Source organism: Culicoides brevitarsis, chromosome 3 (assembly GCF_036172545.1).
Source record: "Culicoides brevitarsis isolate CSIRO-B50_1 chromosome 3, AGI_CSIRO_Cbre_v1, whole genome shotgun sequence".
Taxonomy (NCBI): domain Eukaryota; kingdom Metazoa; phylum Arthropoda; class Insecta; order Diptera; family Ceratopogonidae; genus Culicoides; species Culicoides brevitarsis.
The window spans coordinates 35,497,788-35,518,756 of NC_087087.1; the positions used below are offsets into that span (position 1 = coordinate 35,497,788).

General features: G+C 30.7%; 1 protein-coding gene across 3 annotated transcripts in view; it reads right to left on the minus strand.

The window, feature by feature from the left end:
* Window positions 1-19,367, minus strand: part of LOC134835914 (eye-specific diacylglycerol kinase) — a 61,699-nt gene extending 42,332 nt beyond the window's left edge. For all 3 annotated transcript variants that reach the window (XM_063850932.1, XM_063850933.1, XM_063850931.1), the window contains exons 1-2: window positions 19,308-19,367; window positions 11,790-12,199 (exon numbers count right to left, since the gene is read on the minus strand). The gene's annotated coding sequence lies outside the window, so the exon portion shown is untranslated. The remainder of the gene's footprint in view (window positions 1-11,789; window positions 12,200-19,307) is intronic.
* Window positions 19,368-20,969: the final 1,602 nt, after the last annotated feature.

The window sequence follows — 20,969 nt, forward strand, 5'->3', positions numbered from 1 at the left end:
ACAAGTACATTTTGCGTTTCACATATGGCACGAGGTCTTCATTTATTCTTAATGATATTCATACGTTTGTTAATGATGATGTACGCGCATCAAAAGGGTAAAAAAGCACGGATGGAATTTCGCTCGTGAAGTAATTACTTGATTTTACGTTTTTTTCCTCTGCTGACTTCAGGTACGACAATGATGATGATGATGACAGTGTAACGTAATTACGTTTATGAACTTCAAAAGTTTTTTCGTGTCATGAAAGGGCACATCATTAGAGGTTTTCGCAACTTTTTCAATGGTATTGAAGAATAGTGTAGAAGAAGGAACGAAAGAATGAGACGACAGCAGCTGCAACGAAACATCTAATTATACTCAAATTTGTAACGATGACGAAGGGTAATTGACCTCCGTTTAATCGTTCGTTCGATTGGGAAACGAAAAGTTTTTGCATTAATCCATATCTGACGAGCAAAAGTTTCATCTTCCAATTTTTTTGTCTGTCGTCGTCTTTATGCCCTTTTAATTATTCGAAAGATACAAAAACTTGCAGATTTACAAATAAAACTTTTCAAGCAAGTCTAGATATTTTCCGTTATTGTGGATTTTTCGTCTCGACAACTGAATTCCGATCGTTCACACTTGATATTGATTGATTCTGACAGCGAAATAAGGGCAAGCATCGTCTCGATAGATTAATTAATTGCCTAAAAGCAGAAATAAATTCTTTAGAATTGACCTTGAGGAGAATTTTGTGTTAAAGAGAAGTACTTTGATCGAAGTTCGAATCAATTTTCGAGCAATAATGTTCATTCCTTTTACGAATTCTGGCTTTGTCTCAGCAATTTTCGTGATTTATTGCCTTAAATTTGTACCCTTTTGCTGCATCGTTGCCATCGTATCTAACAACAGATGATACATAAAATTACTCGTATTTGTCTGGTTGGTCATTATGATGACAAATTACCCTCTCCCTATCTCCGTGTGCTCGTCGACATCCTGTTATAATGCCTCTCATTTGTACAGTGCTTATTTGGTGTTTATTAATTTGGTGAGAGAATTCTTTTTTGTCCATTTTGTCACACAAATTTTGATGAAATATAAATAAAGTCCTGACAATCAAACCGTAATTTGTCTCTTTTATGCCCGGAGTTTGTGTGTGTTTGACGTGCGAGTGACGAAAGGCTGAATGAGTTATTATTATTGATACAAGTCGTTGTGTGGGGGCTTCGTCATCAATCTTTATTATCACCGCACATACGAACAAAGCTTTTTCACACAATTTATTTCGTTTCCTCCTGTTCAAATAATCATCTGAGTAAGTAGTCGACCGTCCCTTTTAATAATAATTAATGTTTTTGTCCTTTTTTGTCTCGTTTGTAATTTATCACGAGCTTATTTTGTGTTTAATCAGTACTTTACTCTTCTGCACATCCTCTTTGTATCATTATCGTATTGTATTTCGCATAAAATATGTAATTTTCATTGCATTTGAGACGCCCCCCGTTTTTTTTTTGTTCTTCAAAAATAAATGATGATGATGATGACAAAACGTAAAGCATCAAATATTTACTGCTACAGTCTTAACTTGCTTGATGACTTCCTTCATATCCCATTTGAACGCGTTGAAATTCAGGAAATAACGACGTTCTCTTCATAAATAATAAATGAGTGAGCTGTGCTTTTCAATGTCAGTCGACGTTGTCTTCTTGTCGCGACTTGCAAAGTGAATAGAAGCTCATAAGCTTTTAAATTCTCTGTCACTTGCCTATCAGTCAGTCATTCATTCGTTTATTGTAAACTGAAAGGAACAAAAGACTCGCGAGTGGGTGTCACGCCATTTCATGTAGCAAGAGAGCAATTCACTTAGACTGCAGAAATGTTTGTCTTTGAGTGTCGGCAACATTATGACACACTTTTCTTTGTTCAGAAATGAAGTCTAGATACTTGCTTTTCTGCGAGGCAAATTAATGAATTGAGAGCAAACGAGATAAAATCCTGCAATATCTTCGCGTCAAATCAAACACGAACGTTAACGATAGTTTTAAAGTTTCTTCTTGCTTAATGAGAGTATGCGAGAAGCGAACAAACCCATTAACCTCTGAAGTGTACTTTAAACCTGCCTGTCATGTCGTTGTACGAAAACTTTTGGACATTAAACATTGTTCTAAAAGCGAAATTAATTTAATTAACAAATTCGAAGAAAGTTTCGAGTGTTTTTGAAATATGACTTTAAAGCTGTAATTTGAGGAAAAATTTAATTGTTCCTTGAAATTCGATCGATTATTTAAATTTTGTTACTCAAGAAGTAAAATTATTCAATTTCATCAAATCTATTAAAATTCAAAAGTCAATGTTGATGAATTTTTCATTCAAAAGTCTCATTTTGTGGCAAATAATTGACACTTTGAGTCAACAAAGTTATAAATAAATCTCCAAAATTGACGTTCACATTCAACTTCTTCTGTATAGAAGTATAACCATAAAGTATTTCAATGCCTCAAGCCATGAAAAATTTTTTTTCACAAAATGCCAGTCGTCTCCATTTTCGCTGCATGCTTTTATTTTGGTTACCAACGTAGCTAAACATACTTTTCACAACGTTATTTTGAAAGATAACATCAACTAACTCATTTTCTGCAGAATTTCTGTTATTTTTGAATTACTTATCGTATCTTCTTCTCTTCACTTTGTATCCCTCTCATGTGATGCATTAGAACGTAATTTAATGAAATAACATCGTTTATAAGCAATAAAATTTAAATTTTGTTACTTTAATAAAATCTGCGTTGCTTTTCTTTTTTTTGGGTATGTTGCGACTGAAAACTTCATGAATAAATGGAAAAGCAACAGAATTTGTGAAGTCAGTGGCAATGATTTTGTCTGTCTGTGGTTTACTCTATTTCTCCCTTTTTGCCATGGATATGTGAAAATGTTATTGAAACACATGCCATGGCGGTTTGCATTGTCGATAGACCATCCAACCATTAAAACGATAATATTTATGAGGGAATTCAATGTTTGCTAAATGTTTTAACCGCACATTGATTAAACTCACTCCCACACAATTTTCTACTGTTTTCACATGAAGTACTTTAAATCGCTTTGAAGATGAACAGCAAGTTAAACTTTTTTTTCTTTAAAGTGAATTACTTGTAAATTATTTAAAATTAATTGAATTAAGTTTTAATTAAGCGTCTCTTCTGCTTTTGTTGGTTGATTTATCGGTTTTCCTTCAATTTCTCTCTTTTTTTGCGCTTTTCGAAAATGTCCCGCCTTTCCTTCAATTAAGAATGTTAATAAATTTGTTGTAAATTTATTTAACTCTTGTCGAGCTCAAGTTATTAATTAAGATAAATAAATATTTAAATTCAGGAAATGTCAATTTTTTCATAGACAGAAAAAAAGATGTCAAATTTCATTATTTTTGATAAGTTTTCATTTTATGAGCAATTTTTGTAAAAAAATAATCTGTCACAAGTTTTTGTTACACGAAATCTGAATTTTAAAACATTTTAATGGATGTAGTTATGCTAAAAAAAGACATAAAAAATTCAAAAGTTTGTCATATTTTTGTTGTAAAAATGATTTTATGGACTCATCCGGTAGAAATTTCATGAATTTTTTCGGTAATAAGCCTTTTCGAGAAGTATTTTTGTGCCTGTTGCTCATATTTACGACTCCACAGAACGCATTAACATAACTTAATTAACATGTTCCTTTGTACTCGTTCATAAAAAAATTGTTCATCATCACTGACATCGTTTCGGTTTTCTGTTTTTTCCTCGTAGGTAATCACATTCTGCCATAATGAAGCATATGCCTCACATGACTCAATTTCCCACGATGATGGTTACTTTTTCACTCACGCAGCGACAGGAAAAGGGAGTGTGTACAAGAAAAATATTGATTTATGAAAAATTTTTTCGGAGATGCGAATATAACAAAATTTATTACTTGCGAGCTTCAACGACGACGGTGTCGAGCCGAAAAATTCATAAGCTAGATTGATCGACGAGACATAAATAGGCGGCGTAGATTACATCGGATTATGATCGAAAATGTATTCATTGACCTTTGGCATGGATTTTGGAGCGTTCGAAATCTTTTGACAAATTGAACATTACATTGGATAATTTGTCAAAAAGCGACATTGAGCGAGTTGGGAACATTGACCTGCAAACACGAAAAATGTTCATTTTTTCTATTGTTTATTTGTTTGAAGAGTGTCAAGTTGGGATTAAAAGATAATTTCAAAAAATATGCAGTTTTATGCAAGTTCAGCAAATGACAAGCTGAATGCAAAGAATCCTCAAATGGCATATTTTTTTATGCTAAAAAGTCACAATTTGCATAAATTTGCAAAATTGCTTCAAATGTTTATTGAGGTCTCCCAAGAGTTTCATTCGTTGCTATTTCACTATTTTTTTAATGTCAGCTTTTTAACCCTCGACAGTAGTTTGTTTGGAAGAATTTTTCGTGCGGATTATCTGAACGAGGATTTTGTTTTGATAATGTCAGAAAAACATGCAACCAGTTGCTGTTCCGAGCGTTTCTTTCATGTCGATCCAATTTATTGTAAAGTAAAATGTGAAAAATTTCAAAGGAAATGTTCGTGCCATACCATTGCAGCAACAAAGCCGTAAAGTAGAACATGAGAGACGTTTCCGTGTGTGTGTTGTTGAAACGTTTCTGGATGAGCGAGACATGATATCACAACAACAACAGCAACAAAACGGTAACAAAACAAAGGAATTGGATAAATGATATTTATTTTTTTTATGAAATAATGTGTTATTGTTGCACAAACAACGTAAAAGGGAAGAGCAGCTGGTCGAACTCACAAAGGATTTTTATCGTTGTTCTTTTGTATTTTTTTTATTATTATTTAACACACAATGTATTGAATTTGAAGTTTGCAATAATGCGGAATGATGATAAAATTAAGTCGAATTAAATTTTTTGTTGTTGAATTTTTTACATTATTTATTAAATTTTTATCAATTTTCATGATTTGTCTTAAAATTTCCGTTTAATAAGGTTTTAAATTAAATGTTTGAATAAATTTATCGAGTAATTTTGCTTTCTCATCATTTGCGAGAAAGACGAGACAAACACTTGTCACAATTTCCAACATAAAATATCAAATTAATCGTGATGATCATCTTCATTGTTATTCTCCGACATTTATCTACTTCAGCATTTTCGTGTATCGCATTTCTCTGTCTCATGGAAAGCGATAAGTATCAAATAACAATCAGCAGTCTTCTTAAATTCAACATGAATTTTCTTCACATATTAAATATTCCATTCCTTTTTCTCCTCATTCCGTTGTTTCCACTAAATTTATCACGAAGCAAATTAATTTATTCAAATAACTCCGTATTTTATTGTACAGCAAAATATTATCATCATTAACGTTTTTTTTTCTTCTTCTTCTGTTTCTTTAAATGTCAAGGTCGCACAATTTAGCGAAAGTAAATGCGAATCAGCTATTGGCCCAGTTTAAAACCCAAAAGTAAGTAATTATGACTTCAGAACTTTTAAATCATAAATTTTAATTTTTAAGAGAAAAAAAAAACCTTCCACGTGCTCCCATTGGAGGGAAAAAATTTTTATGTGCTTGAATAATAAAAACAAGAAAATCTTTAACAGGGGAGTTAACGTTCGTATGAACAGAAAAAAAAACTTTTTTATGTCTATCTAACATTTTTAACGTAAAACCGCATCATGCTTCGTTAATATTTTTCTCTTGTTTGCCTTTTTGTTTGTGGAAAAATGTCAGGAGAAGCAGTCAGGTGAAAAATTCGTCGAGAGGGAGAATTTCTTTGATACAACATTGTATGCATGCGTTTTTTTTTTGTATAATTAAATTAGTAGATATTTTTTTATGACCGTTTAAGACCTTGTTGTCAGTGATAGGCGAGATTCATAAAAAAAAATCGTAAACAACATCGTTAAAAATTAGATATTTCTCCTGTTTTACATAAAAATATGGAATTTTCATTCATATTTGATTAAAAGCAAGGAAACCTTCGTCCTTAAATTCACATAAGACGAACGAAAACATGTCAAGTACACTCATTCTTGCATATTTTCTCATGTCAAAACGTGTGTTCGTCTCATACAAACTATTTTTATTGCTTCCCTCAAAATTCTCTTTCTCCGTGAAGTTTATGGTTTGCTGAGAGATGTGATGTAAAACTGCTTGACATGAGTTTGCAAGAGGTGAAAAATTACTAAAAGTTAAAACGTGTGGAATAAGCTGTTCTCTGTGCGTGTGTATGTGCGGCAAATTTATGGAAAATAATAGAATTTTTAATGAAGAGGAAAAGATTTGTAAATGTAATTTTTCACATTGCCGCAAAATCGTCTCGCGGTTTCATCGTCTGTGTCATTCTTGCGTCAACACACCGCACTTTGGATAAAAGCTTGGGTCCTTTGAGGTTATTCTTCTTTTAATGCTACATTTTTTCAATGAACCTTTTTCTTTATGGGTTTTAAAGTACACAAAATTGCACTTATGGGAACGAAATTTATAAACGACGACTCATTTACGAAAAAATTTTCATTCATTTTCCTTTTCCGTTCTCTCGTTGTTGTTATTCTAAAAATAGACGACAGCAAAGAAAAAAACTTTTATTCTATATTTTTTCTTTCCTCTTTCACCTCCGCCATTCTTCAATTATTATCTGAAGTTTTGCTACTTTTACACCCACAACGATGACACTTTACCATGCAAGCGAGACGGCAGCCCGACACAACAATCACCTTTGTTTGACGCTACTGCGATATTTGATAATAATAATGTTATCCGAATGACGTCACAGTCAACAGTGCTTATCACAAGTTTTACTGCTGTTGCACAGCTTGAGTCGTTGCATCGGGCAAAAACAAAACACAATAACTGCAGGATAGCGCGGCAAACAAGTGACGTTTGATTAGAGAAATGTTTCATAAAGTGACATAGGTCAAGGTAGCGTAATTTGCAGAGTCTCGCTGTGTTGTCATTCAATCATTCAAAGGACACTGTGGGATATTTGCGAAGGCACTCGAAGAGAATTGGAAATCATAAATTGATATTTGTGTTGTATTTCGAGGAAATGACATTCAAGGTTGTCGAAAGTCTTGGAAAATCATGAATTTTCGTTAAAACTTTGCCTCGGTAGATGAAAATGTAACACAAATCGTCATTAATTTCATTTTATTGATTTTCTTTCATGTCCCTTAACGAGACGGTTGTCGATATAAATCCTCGTTGTCGATTGAGGACAAAAGTCACGCTGAATTCGTAACAACTGCAATTCGAAAAATTTCAAAGGAAGAACGGAAACCGATCATCGACATTTTGTCGTCGCGCCATAATTTTCGCACATTGTGAATTCACACAAAAATACTCATTGAACTGGCAAATCCTTTTTCGAATCGAGGAGCTACCATTACGAGCGACGCGACAGAGGGATATCATTTGCAACTGCAAGGAATGAGAATTGAACGATAATGTCGACAAAAAGCGATGCGATGAAAGGAGGATGACGAAACCAATAAAAATTTCATTCACCGTCGGATTTTTTTGCATTTTTCTAACGAACTTCCGAGAACGGCAGAACAAGTTTGGTTAACAAAAAAGTTTCCTGTGCTATTTAAATATTTGATATATTTCTTTTTGTAGCTTATTTTTAGCATCATTTGCGTACCTACTGTGAGATGACGTACTTTAGCGAGAAATGAGGTAAATGTACTTTTGGAAAAATATTTGACATTTCAAAAAAAAAAGAGGAAATATTGCACAATTGGACTGCAGAACGATAACGAGATACAAGCTAAAGTATCTTGAATTAGCAAAAAAATTGAATTATGGTATGCGGAGGCTTAAATTAATGTTTAGAATTTAATTGCTCACAGAATTTAAATTCTGAATAGATTCATTAAAAATTTAAAAAAAAAATTATTTTGAAATTTTTAGTTGTATATTTTCATAATTTTCAAATTTTAAGCTTTACCATCAAATACATTCAGAAAAAATTTTACATATTTTTTTACGTATTTTTTTACGTATTTTTTACGTATTTTTTTACGTATTTTTCATCAATTAATTTTTAAGCTGAAGAAACATGAAATTCATGAAAATTATGCAAAACTAAAAATTTCACTCATTTTAAATTGTATCAAAAACAAAGTAGTATATGGAACATATACTGCAAAAATAAGAAGAAAAAGAACGAGATAATAGCGAAGAAAATAGAAACAAGAAATAAGTCATTGCCTTCGGAAAGTTGCTACTTAACGTGTTTCTTGCTTGCTTAAGAGAGCAGGATTCCCTCTGTAGGATGATAATTTTCCACGTCAATGAATTGTACTTAAATGGTGAACTACCTCGTCAATTGCCTGTAGCAAGAAGAAATATTTTAAAGTACAAAAGACGAAAGTAAACAACGTCAAAAATTACGTGAGTGTCTTTTGCTCGGCGGCACAAAAGGCAAAATATTTTTCTTGTAAATAAGAGCAAAGATGCTTCAATAAAGAGATAAACATGGTCAACAATTTTACATTAACAGACACGCAGGTAGGAGAATGTTTGTTGTTGTTGTTGCTTGAAGCTATTTTGATGATTACAAGACATTCTTGGCAGAGGTAAAGGAAAGTAGCACACGGAACGTCACACAGAAAATTTGCTTTTCTTGAAAAATAAACGAGCTAATTGCCAATTACAGATTTTTCTCTTGATATTTTTGGTAATAATGGAGACATGATTCTCATTAAGGCAAAGATTGAAGGGATTTTGTTTACATTTCTTTGAATTTCAAAATACAACATCCGATTTTTCAATTATTATTGGTCTTATCTACTTGAGGTAGAAACATGAAAAATTAAAAAAAAAATGAAAAATCTTGAGAAACTAAAAAAATCCATTAAACTTTGAACAAAAGACTTACAAAAAAAAATGAAGGAGAGATATTTTTGGTCAACATAACAATCCAATTATATGATACTTCATCCCTTTTACACTTTTGCACTTAACAACACAAACCGCAAGCCGCATTCGAGCAATTGTCAATGCAAGCAAACTTCCAGCAAGCAAGGAGTAAACAAAAACTTCATTTGTAAAAGTTTAATTAAATAAGTTTTTACGAATAATTTGGAGTAAACAAGAAAAGTAAGTAACAAAAACAAAAACAAGACAAAACAAAAAAAAACAACGGCACATTATTTATTTATTCTCTCATCTATTCTCTTGACTCCCTCGAAGGCAACGGTAACGATACAACAGCAAATAATGCGAATTTTATAGCGGCAATATCTTGTTCTACTTATTTGTTAAGCAAAACATAAAAGTTTTGCATCAACAACTAATTTTATGTGTTTTTTTAGTGCACGATACTTTGAGGAGGCAAAAAGGAGACGAAACTAACAACAAAGACGACACCGGTTGTTCTTCGTTCATAGCAGTTATAAAAAAAAGGAAAATGACGACGATGAGGAAATCTGTTCGAAGGAGGTGAAAAGTAGTCTTTAATGTGTTTGTTAGAAAAGTTTTTCTTCGCACTTGACAAAAGTTCAGTTAAGGTAACTTCCGTGTTTTCGATTAAAATTATGAGTATCATTTATCATTTTAGGTTCGTTTTACGTTCAAGTTCTTCCGAATTTCGACACATCGCAATAATAATTGAATGACGCTACAGGTCAACAAAAGTTGGAAAATATCGATTACTCGAAATTTTTACCGCAAATTGGATCGAATGTCAATAATCGTTCAACTGAAACGACAACGAATTCCAGTTATTTAATGTCATGTCACGAGTCAAGAGACGTCGGCAGCAACAACAACAATAATAAAAGGTAAATGGCATGTTTTCCTGTCCTGACACAACACAATATTTCGAATGAGTGGGAAGCAAAAATAACGTCTGTCAAGGATTTTTTCTCTCGTCCTGAAGAAATAATTGAATGTGACGCGTCGGTGTAAGCAATAAGGTCATGTCATGTCAGTGATGGAGTAAATTTACATCGCCAGATAAAAACAAGAAGGAATTTTTTTATTTTATTTTTTTTTCAATATTTTTTTAATTTTGGAGAATGGTAACTCTTTTTCCGTCTCTGAAAGTCTCGTCAGAAATTTTTTTTATCATATGATCAATATAATGTCTCATAACACGTCGTCATTCGCATTTATTGCGAAGGATGATAGTATCATGTTACACGAAAGTCATTGTCAAAAAAAAAGTTGCCTGAAGCCTACATTCAAATGAAAATAACAATCGATCAATTATCATCTGTTATACATTTTTGTCTGTCAGCAATGAAAATATCGACCTTTTCTATTTGAAAAAAAGTCGAAAAAAATGTTTTTTCTTTCATCAAAAAATTGTCATTTGCTACCTAAATGACATCGTCGTTGTTGGTTTTTTGTTCCTTCTCTATCTTCTCTATTGTTTTCCATTTTCATGTATATTTTAAATTTCCTGTTTTGCTGTTGGCACTTTTGTCTGTTGTTCCCGATGATGCTGATGCATTACATTACGCTCACGATAAATTCATGATATGACAATTTTTGTTGTAAAAATACGGCGGAAATGCGATACTGCGAACATTCCGCCACAAGAAGTGACAATTTTTATGAGTTGAAGTCTTGTTCATTGAGTCGGGAGTCGTCCCAAAAGCATGTTAGAATAAATTTTTTCTCGGAATTGCCATTTTTCTTCGTCATTCCGTCGAAAGGCAACCAACTATATGTAAATCTGAGAATATTTTCCTTTTTCTTTGACGACGCTTAAATTACTGTGTTCAAGTGTCAGATGTGCTTATATGCGAGACAACGTTTGTTTATGTTAAAGAGATGCTTTGTGAGATTTCGTGAAGAGGTGTTTAAAAGGAGGTAACAAAAACAATCATCTCCATGAAAAGGATTTACAAAGACTTGATTCTTGTAATTTTTTTTCTGTTTTCATGGTTTCATTATTTTTTTTCTTCGTTTGTCGTTCGTTGAGAGTTATTATCTTCGCATTAAAAAATAAATCACATCGATTTTTTTCTTTAAAAAGTCATTTGTGCATGCCTTAATTTATGATAACGAAGGATTATTCGCGATTTATTTTGCGCTGTTGCTTAATTGCAGAAAAATATGTTTGTGTGATGATCGATATTCAATGAGACAGAAAACGCAGAAAAATATTGCAAATTATTTGAGAACAAAAAAGTTCTTTTTTTGTCATTTTTTAGCGGAAAAAGATGAATTTTCAATTCAGAAAATCTTTTTCACATTTTTATACACAAGCAGCATTCAACCTGTCTATCACGATTCAAAAATAAATTCCACAAACTACATCATCAACCCACATGTCACGTCTATCGAAGCTCTTACCCTCATAAACACACGCACTCGATTGTAGCAGCGGCAAAACAAATGAAATCATTAAATAATTCGATTACAATTACGTGACAATTATCCTTTTATCGAATGAAGACCATGACAATGTGTCGCCTCATGTTTCTCTAACTCACTCGATATTTTCACCCACATTTTGCCATTTTCATTATTTATTTGTTATTTGCTCGTCATTTATCGAATGGCTCGAGTAAACACTTACAGCAGTTGTGTCAGAAGGATGTGCAAACAACCGAAATTTGTCGCGTCGCAGCTGCAAAGCATACTAAATTATGTATGAACAAGTAAATAAATACTTAAAATTGTACATAAATTGGCTATCGATTGAGCAAATACTTCAGAAACGAGCACGAAAATCACTCAAATTAGGGCTTTTTCACTCGCAAGAGTAACAACTTTTTGAAACTTTTTTACTTACCTCTAGTAAGGTGTCTGCGTGCATTTTAATCGTGACTTTTGTGTCACTGTACCAAACTCATACATTATTTGAACACAGATTTCTGATGATTTCAGCGTTGACGATGATGAGAAAAAAACTACTCTTCTTGTTGAATTATTTTTTTTCTTGCTGTTGAGTTGCGTTTATTTACTCATGAAAAATATTTACACTTTGTTCTGTTTTTTTTTACTTTTTTGCAAAATAATATTATTTTTCTTTTATTTATTATTTATTCATGATAATAATTCAAACAATTTAATACGAAACCACTTTTGATTTATTTATTTTTTTATTTAACTTGATGTTCTTTCTTTTCTCGTGAAACAATAATTCTTATTTTTCCATCAGAGTTGTTGTAAAATGGAAGATAATTAGTCGATGTGGCTTTTCTACGTTAAAGGAAAAATTTTTATTTTCAACATCTTACGTCGATTCAAGTAACATGAAAAAGTATTTGATGTATCATTTTTCATTTTTATGCTATTTTGCGAGAAATTTGAACATTTTTCGAAAATTCTATTTTTTTTTACTGAAGACATGAACTTTTTAACAGTTTTTCTTTTTCACAGAATGACAAAATTTTCGTTGACTGGAGGCGTCGTGTTCAGTATCTCGCTTTTCCATCTGACACTTACAATATTATTATTTCTCAACTGTCAGATTTCACTGAGTGTGACACATATAAAACTGTATTTTTGTGATTTTATCTTAGCTTCACTGTCTGAACTTGTAGACTGCTCATTCGTTGCATTATGTTATTTTTCCATGACTTTGCTAAAAGTTTCATAAATAATTCTCGCTAAAAAAAAATCATTTATAACACGTGACATTGTCTGAGCCATTTTTCGATAATTTGTACATTTAACAGTAAAATCCTCATTTTTCAAACAAAACTTTAATTCAAGTCCTTCTTTAAGCTCATGCATAATAAATAATCAGTCGTTTGTGACAAAAGTTTGTGTGTTAGCTTCCTTTGCAGTGAGACATTGTTCATAACAAATTTCCGTAAAAAGTAAATTAATTTTCATTTTCTGTGAAATCCAAAGACTTTGCCCTTAAGTGAGAGAACCACAACGAACAGGTAGTAAGTTTATGATATATACACGTGAAAAGTCGGTCATGTCAAAGCAAATAACCCAACTTTGCAGTAATATAATGTGCCTTGAGCAGCATGCAATTTCTGTACTTCTTGAATTATTTATATTTTAATATTATGATCGACTTAGGGTTTATTCTCTCTCTCGTTCGCAAAATTTATTCCTCGTGGAAGGCAAAATGAACATAAATTTTGTAGTAACGTGAATTTAGTGAAACATGAATTTATGATATGAAAAATTTGTTTTGTTTTTCATAAATAGCGATTTCCGCTGAAACAAGCTACTATAAATTATTTGGCACGAATTTTACCTACAGAGGTTTATTTAATGGAATTCCAAGAATTAATTATTGTTATCATAGAAGGAGATGCCTCGTTCGTTACTTACTCGTCATTTGAATATTTTCAATTTATTTACGAAAAATTCTCTTCAAATATTTTCTTTTGTTATATTTCATTCAAATTGTCTTTTTAAAGCTTAAATGGATTTTTTTTCAAATTTGTTTCGATTTTGAAAACAAAAACTTTGCTGCTTAAATTTCTAAATTGATGGATGAACGACAATTCATTATCTAACTAATTAATTCATTTCTGCATCAGACTCTCTATTTTACTTCAGTAATTCAATTAAGTTCACATGAGCAGTAATTAAACATTTGACAACCCAATTATTCATAAATTGGAAATATCAATTCTGTCAACCAATTCCCTGAAATGCAATTCAAATTTCTATAAATAAATAGCTGAAGTATTAATTTTATCATTTTTTTTTTCGTTTTCATGGAATTAGCGGAAAATTTTGATGAAATCTAAAAATAATTCTGTCTACAATCAAAAATCGATTCATGTCAATTGCAGACTTTTCTCTTTTTTTTCGCATGGATGAGAATTTAAAAAAAATATGAATATTGAAAAAAATTGTATTCGAAAGTAATTCTTGAAAATATTTTTTGTAGCTATTAATAATAAATGGAGACTATATGATGCAATAATCGATAACGAATAGGAAACAAACATCGTCTGTATTTACTTATTTATTGCACATTTTAGTGCAAATATTGATAATTTATCTGTTATTGAGCTTCAAAAATATAGAAAATTTATTTTATTGATTGCAATAAGCTTTATCGGGCATGTTCATTGAAAATATGTGTACATGTGATATTTTGAATTTGAAGAAATTTTCTATTTTTCCTACATTTGATTTCAATTTAACTTTTGCATCCACAAATATTTACCGAACAAATCAAACACATTTGATTTCTCTGATAAATATTTAAGGTTTTTATTCATTTCCATCATCGATATTCAATTTGAGTGAATTTTCATTCATTGAGGCTTTTTATAATTCAAAAGCTTTTTTTTCGGATTTGAATTGAAGTTTTTCAGTTTTCAGAAGCTTTATTGATGAATTTGTGAAAAAAAATATAAGAATGCTTTCTAATAAGCAAGTAACATTGATTGATTTGGCTTCCAAGAATTAATTTGAGGATATTTTCTATACTGTAATGTGCACAATTTTGCCTTCTTTTATTTTGCTGAACAAAAAATGAGCGAAAAATGAGAGAATAAGAGACAATTATATCGATAACATCTTTGAATTTCAATCTTTTATAAGGTTAGTTTGTACCGAAATTTTTCGCTTCAGGCTATTTCTTAATTGTAATAATTTTCATTTTTTCAACCGTAGCCCAAAACGCAAATAAAAAGGGTTGTTTAAATAAAATATCTTCTGTCGTCATAAAGTATGACGCACAATTTTTAATCCTTATTGGGTTGACAAAAATATGATTGAGTGGGAAACGCCTCATAAAGGGATCTAAAATTGAATATTTTCCGTTGAATTTGTAGCAGCAAAACTAAAAGCAAAATAATCCTACTACTGTGGATTGTGTTAATGGCATGTTAATATTAAAAGCCGATTTTAGTAACATGTGGGCAAAAAACATTCACAATCACGAGATTGAGTAAGAGGCACTTGCTTTGCAAATTTTGTGACAACAAAGCACGTGCCAAAAGAATCTTTATTTATCTAATCTATTGTGCAATCCACTCTCTAACGTGTCACTATTTGGTAGTAGTATATATAGTACGACAACGACGACGACTTTGGCATCGATTCGATCGTGAGTTATAATAATAATCAATCTTTCGTGTATATTTAGACGTTCTACTGTGCTCTATTGTTGCGTTGCGAAGACAAAAGTCCGCAAAACAAGAGATAAATGTGGATAAATTAAGATGAATGAACTCATTTTTAATCCCCTGATGGATGAAATCAATATTTTAACTCGAGAATTATTTATTTTGTGCAAGGGTTCTTTAAAGCTGTTCACCAAAGTCTGAGATTTTTCGAAATAAATCACAATTTTGCGACATTTATCAAGTACACGACGGCAAAAAAATTTACATGTGTTTCTTGTCTAAGTAACCGACAAAACACAAAACAAAAAGTAATAAATCAAAAATTATGTTTGATAATAAAAACAGAAACAAGCATGTTTAGTGAACTTGAACTACATATTTCATTGTTAACATTTTTTTTTGTTTTTTGCAGAAAATGATGGAAGACAATGTCTCATACGAGTGATTTAGTCAATGGGCGTCGTAAAAACTATAAAAATTTCCATATTTCTCACGTTGGGATGTGACGCGTTACGCCATTTAACACATCATCCGCAAATGTTCCGAGAACATCATAAATATTGTCTGCATAATTAACGCCTCTGCTACTTTTTTCTACGCAGGAATCCTTTTTTAGCGCATTTTTCTTGTTTTTTGCTGTTGTGGTTTTTTATGCCATTTCCCATTTATTTCCTCCGCTTTTTTTTATTGCGGAAGAATGGGAAATAATGAAACCACAGAAAAAAAAAATGAAAAGAAATGTTAAGCAGGTCGAATTGTTGGTCATGATGACCCAATTATTGTATCGACAATTGAAGATACTTTTTTTTTTTGTTTTTTGTAGAAAAGAAAAAAATACTTGTCGCGCAACAGAAACAAAGTTGAATTTTTTCAATAATCCCTCGGAGACATTACTCATTCCAGACAAAGATGTCTCTTTCTTCTCTTTCTTTTCGTAACTAATTTGCCACGACGCGTCGCGAATGATAAATAAACTCGCGAGAATTCAGTCAACTGTCGTTATCATCAACATCATCATCGTTTTGTAATGTAGGTAATTTAATTCTTTCTCATTCTCTTGTACAAATATTTATCGAGTCATTTTACTCTTCTTCTGTCATTGGAAGCCAAAAGACTGCGAGAAATGTAAGTTTCTGCAAGCTGTTGCATGAAAAGTTGCCTCAATTTCAAAAAGTGAATAAAAATGAGGACACATAACTCGTCCTTGACATTCCGCACACGATATCTCGTTGATTCTCCTACAGGGAGAAAGCAGTCTTGCATGTAATAATAATAAAAATAATAATCATTAAAACAATATTTCATCTCGTGCATGCGAAATGTTTTGTTTAAACTATGAAAAATGAAGGTTTTTTTGCGTCGCACATTTTTTCTTTAGAATTTTTTCAGTTTTAAAGTAACAACGACGAATAATGATGACGATAAGTATTCCATTTCATGCGGCTTTTGTCATTTTTTTTTCAGTGCGCTTGTTATAGATGTATAATAACTTAATTATGTGTAATGGATTCGGTAATTCAATTTGCAAAATTAAATTGCATGCACGACGAAAATCTGTTCAATTTTGGACGATGCGATGATGTTAACACAGAAAAGCTTTTAGTAATATTTTAATTTTTGTCGGATAGTTTACTGCGAGCGAGTGTTACTAATATTCACTCAATAGGTAAGGACAAACTTTTTAAATGTTTGTTTTTTCTAAGCGCAGGCTTTGCATAATTTTTTTTCCATGCAGCGTTTTTATTACTTGAGCGCCTGACACAATTTAATGCATTGAGGTAATTTTAATGAGGATAGTAATAATGAGAAAAAGTTTTATTGCTACCGCAGATTTGCCACGAGTTTTAAACAGAAATATGGTAAAAAATGTTAAATTAAAAGAGTTAGCTAAATACCCATTACAAACAACTCAACTTTATAATGGTAAAAGTTTTAATTTTTTATGTATAATATTCAAAAACGTTAAATTTTTTTTTTAAATTCTTTAAATAATTTTAATTATTTTTTTAAATTAAATAAAAATAACGAAGAGTGACATTTTTAATACTAATAATTATTTTTCCTTGTCAAGTTTTTTTTTTAAATAAATTACATTTAAGTCTAATGCAAGATTTTCTTACACATTTTTTTTCCTCCTTGTAACAAGTTGCACAATTCATTAAAATTACACATTTTCAACTCGAATAACAACTAATGCAACTGTTCAACACCATTATAATTAATTGTACAAACTTGCAACTAAGCTCAAAATTAACTGCTTTTATTCTTTCGCCGCTCATTCTTTTTCTCCTTTCTGGAAAATTACTCTTTTGCTTTGAAAGACAGTCTGTACTCTTTATTTTTTTTTATTTACTTTCGGAATTAACGTTAGAGCAGAGGAGAAAAAAATTGTACATGAAGGTTTTATTATTGTTTGCTACCGTCGTTGTTGTTATTATTGTAAAAAACGTACAAAAAGCTTCTTCAAGTCGCACTGTAATTCTTTTTTCAATGAATGTTTCGTTATAAATAGCAAATGAAAAGCCATTGAAGCCACCAGCTATAATAAATAAGACAGGAAATGAAATGAGGAAAACGAGAAAAACATTCATTTTATTCACTTGAAGCTTGAAGCGAGTAGGCAAGAAAAGGTAAAATCCTTTAAAAAGGCTTTGCGACACAAAACATCGACTTATGTCGACTTTTGTTTGAAAATTTCTCCATACAGAAAGGAAAATAACGAAAAAAAAATTAATAATTGTCTATTTCTGTCAGTTTCTTTCACTTGACTAACTACTGACTGACTCGAAACAAAAACCTAACACAATTGCTTTTTAATATTCTTTTGTTTTTTCTCTCATTTTTATCTCTCATCCTTTCTACTAAAAGAAAAAATAAAAACAACAACAACTTTGTGTGTAAAAAAAGTAAAAATCATATTCGGTGAAGTAGAAACAGGTACAACAATACAAATTCGATAACAATGTGGTTCTTTGTTATATGCAATTTTTTCTTCTTCTATATTCATCATCAACATAATTTTCAAAGAGTTACAAAAGAAATTTATTTTTATTGAAGTTGAAAAAATTTTCTTGCCAATTGTTGGATTTTGTTGCAACTTTTGGTTGAACGAACAAATCCATCATAAGAAATTACTTTAAAAACTTGAAATTTAGAATCGATGGATCAATCAATCGCACGTCAAACGTTTGAGAGGTAATTAAAGCGATTCGTTTATTTGTGCTTGAAAATTTCCAGATATAATTTTTTTTTGTGTTAAGGTCACACTTTTCAATTTATTTTAATTACAAACATTTTTCCATGCTATTAATAGACAATCAACCAAGGAAAACGATGAAATTTTTCGAAGAACAATCGATATTTGCCTTTTTTACACAAATTATCATTATTATTGTTTATGTCTGAAACTCTGGCAATTCGCCTGCGAATGGAATTTTTCTTTAAATGGCACGTTTTTTCACATCGTTAAAATGCCGTATTTTCAAAAAACTTTTCACTCAACTTTTATAAAGACTTGAAAAGTGAAAGAAACGAGGGGTGCACACCGCCTACACATAAAAATTTAAAACAATTACTTATAAAATATTCATCAAAAGCGATTCTTGTGATTTCTTTATAATAATAAAATGATAATAATTTTTATGAATGAATTTTTTTCTTACGAAAACACCTGTCAAGTTTTTTTCTTTGATTCATTCATTTTTAGAGACGTTTAAAAAAATTTGTTTATTTAAAGAAAAAATCATCGAATTCATTGACGCATGTTACCACAAGTGTGAAATAGATGTTTGTAATTACGAAAAGTTAAATTGACGGAACGAAAAAGCGAGAGAAAATCATAATATTAATAATAATAAATATAATGAAAATTTTTCAAGTGCACCATTATATAGAGGTGAAATGTATAACGCGTAATTTTTCACTCAAGGACGGGTTCGACGTGTATATTTTGTCGAAATTGTTTCCTTTGATGTTTATATTTGAACTTTTTTGTTTCTTTTGTTTCGCATGTTTGGAAAATTCGTTTCAGATGTTAACAGCAAAGTATTGTTAAATTGCGCTAATTTTCAGGAAATTAAAAAATTTTCGAAATTTCGACACGTTTCACGAATTTAAGATGGAAAATAACTCATCAAATACTTTTCTCATGTAGAATAATTTCATTTAATGAACAATTCGCAACACAATTTTAACTTTTATGAGAAAATATTCTCAACAATAAAAATTTAAGTTACTTAAAAAATAAATTTAATTACTTTCTACACTTTTTTCTTCACTTTTATGCGAAATTCGTACCATTGTCAAATATTTTTTATATTTACATATTTTTCGTATATATTTTTTTATATATCATTAAAAGTTCGTTTTAGTTCATTTCTTAATGTATATTTCATTATATATACATAAACTTGTTTTTTTTTTATCACTATTATTTATCAATAAAATGATCACGAATAATATCACTAAACTTTACTCGATATTTTTTGAGCAACATATATGAATTTTTATATAGAAAAGAAGTTATTACATATTATGAGGAAATATTAGAATAAATAATTAATTATTCATGAATTTGCCCTTAACTCTTTTTTTATTATTTCCAATTTATTTCTATTTTTGTGTGTTTATTTATTAATAGAACGAAAAAATGATTAATTATTCAATAATTTTATACACTTTTATATATTATTATTATTTTTGTTGTTGCCAAATAATAAGCGACACATGATATTTAATTTGAAATTGAAACAAAACATCGATAAATTTTATTGTTGTTTTCGTATGTACAGCACAAACATTTATATTTTTTTTTATTATATTTTTATTTATCGATTTATTATTAAAATTCACGTTCGTTGTACGTTTGTATCAATTAAATTTCATTTTATAGAACATTCATAACTGTACTTTTTTATTATATTATTTTCTATTTTTACTTTTATTTGATGTTTATTTATAGAAGAACGTTTTATTGGTGAAACGTCGTTCGGTCATTCATATTTCATGTATTTATTTACATTCGGTAACCACTTTGAATATCTTGTGATTTTTAGTATCTTTATATTTTATTGTTTATTTTTTTCTGTTGAATGTTTCCTTAACAAAATCTAAATAATTTTCCATATTTTATGGTCTTTGATCTGTTGTTGTGTTTTTTTTATCAACCGCATTTGACGAGAGCAAAACTTTGACTGAGCTACGAAATATTTTGTGTGTAACGTGTCGGTATTTTTTGTATTTTCTAACAAACGTAACGACGACGATATCATGTGAATGAGCGCGGTAACGACGGCATCTAGCCGGTAACTCAGCATGGTTTGTTTTGATCGGCATCTGCTCGTTGTCGGCACGCAATTTCATTCATGTGCGCGGCAAAACAGATGATTTTTGCGGGTCACTCATTGCATCGGCGTTAAACGACACGTACGGCGCATGCGACAACTCTTATCAGTAAAGTGCGGTGCTCCAAACAACCATGTGAAGACACACGTGAATCAAATGAGGATGCAGGAATACAAAAGGGCGTGCGACTGGTATTTTGTGCGGCGTTATGAATGAAAAACTCTGTGTGCAAGGAAGAAAAATCGATATTTTACATGAAACCAGGTAGGCAATAATTTAACACTGCACTGATCATAAGTTGAAAATAGTTCAGATTATTTTATTGAATGTTTTATGCTTCGATTAGTGAACAACATGAATTAAATCCATTGATAGATTTTTGTAAAAATAGCTTATAATAACTATTTTTTTGCAAATTGCAATTAAGGCCGCTCCAATTTTTTTTTTGAACTTTTTGTTCCAAAAACTTTTTTTTAAAATGGATAAAAAAAAATACTTTTTCATACAAAATGACAAATATTCGATGAATTTCTTATTTAAAATTAATTTCAGAGCAATTCAACTAAAAAATTTAA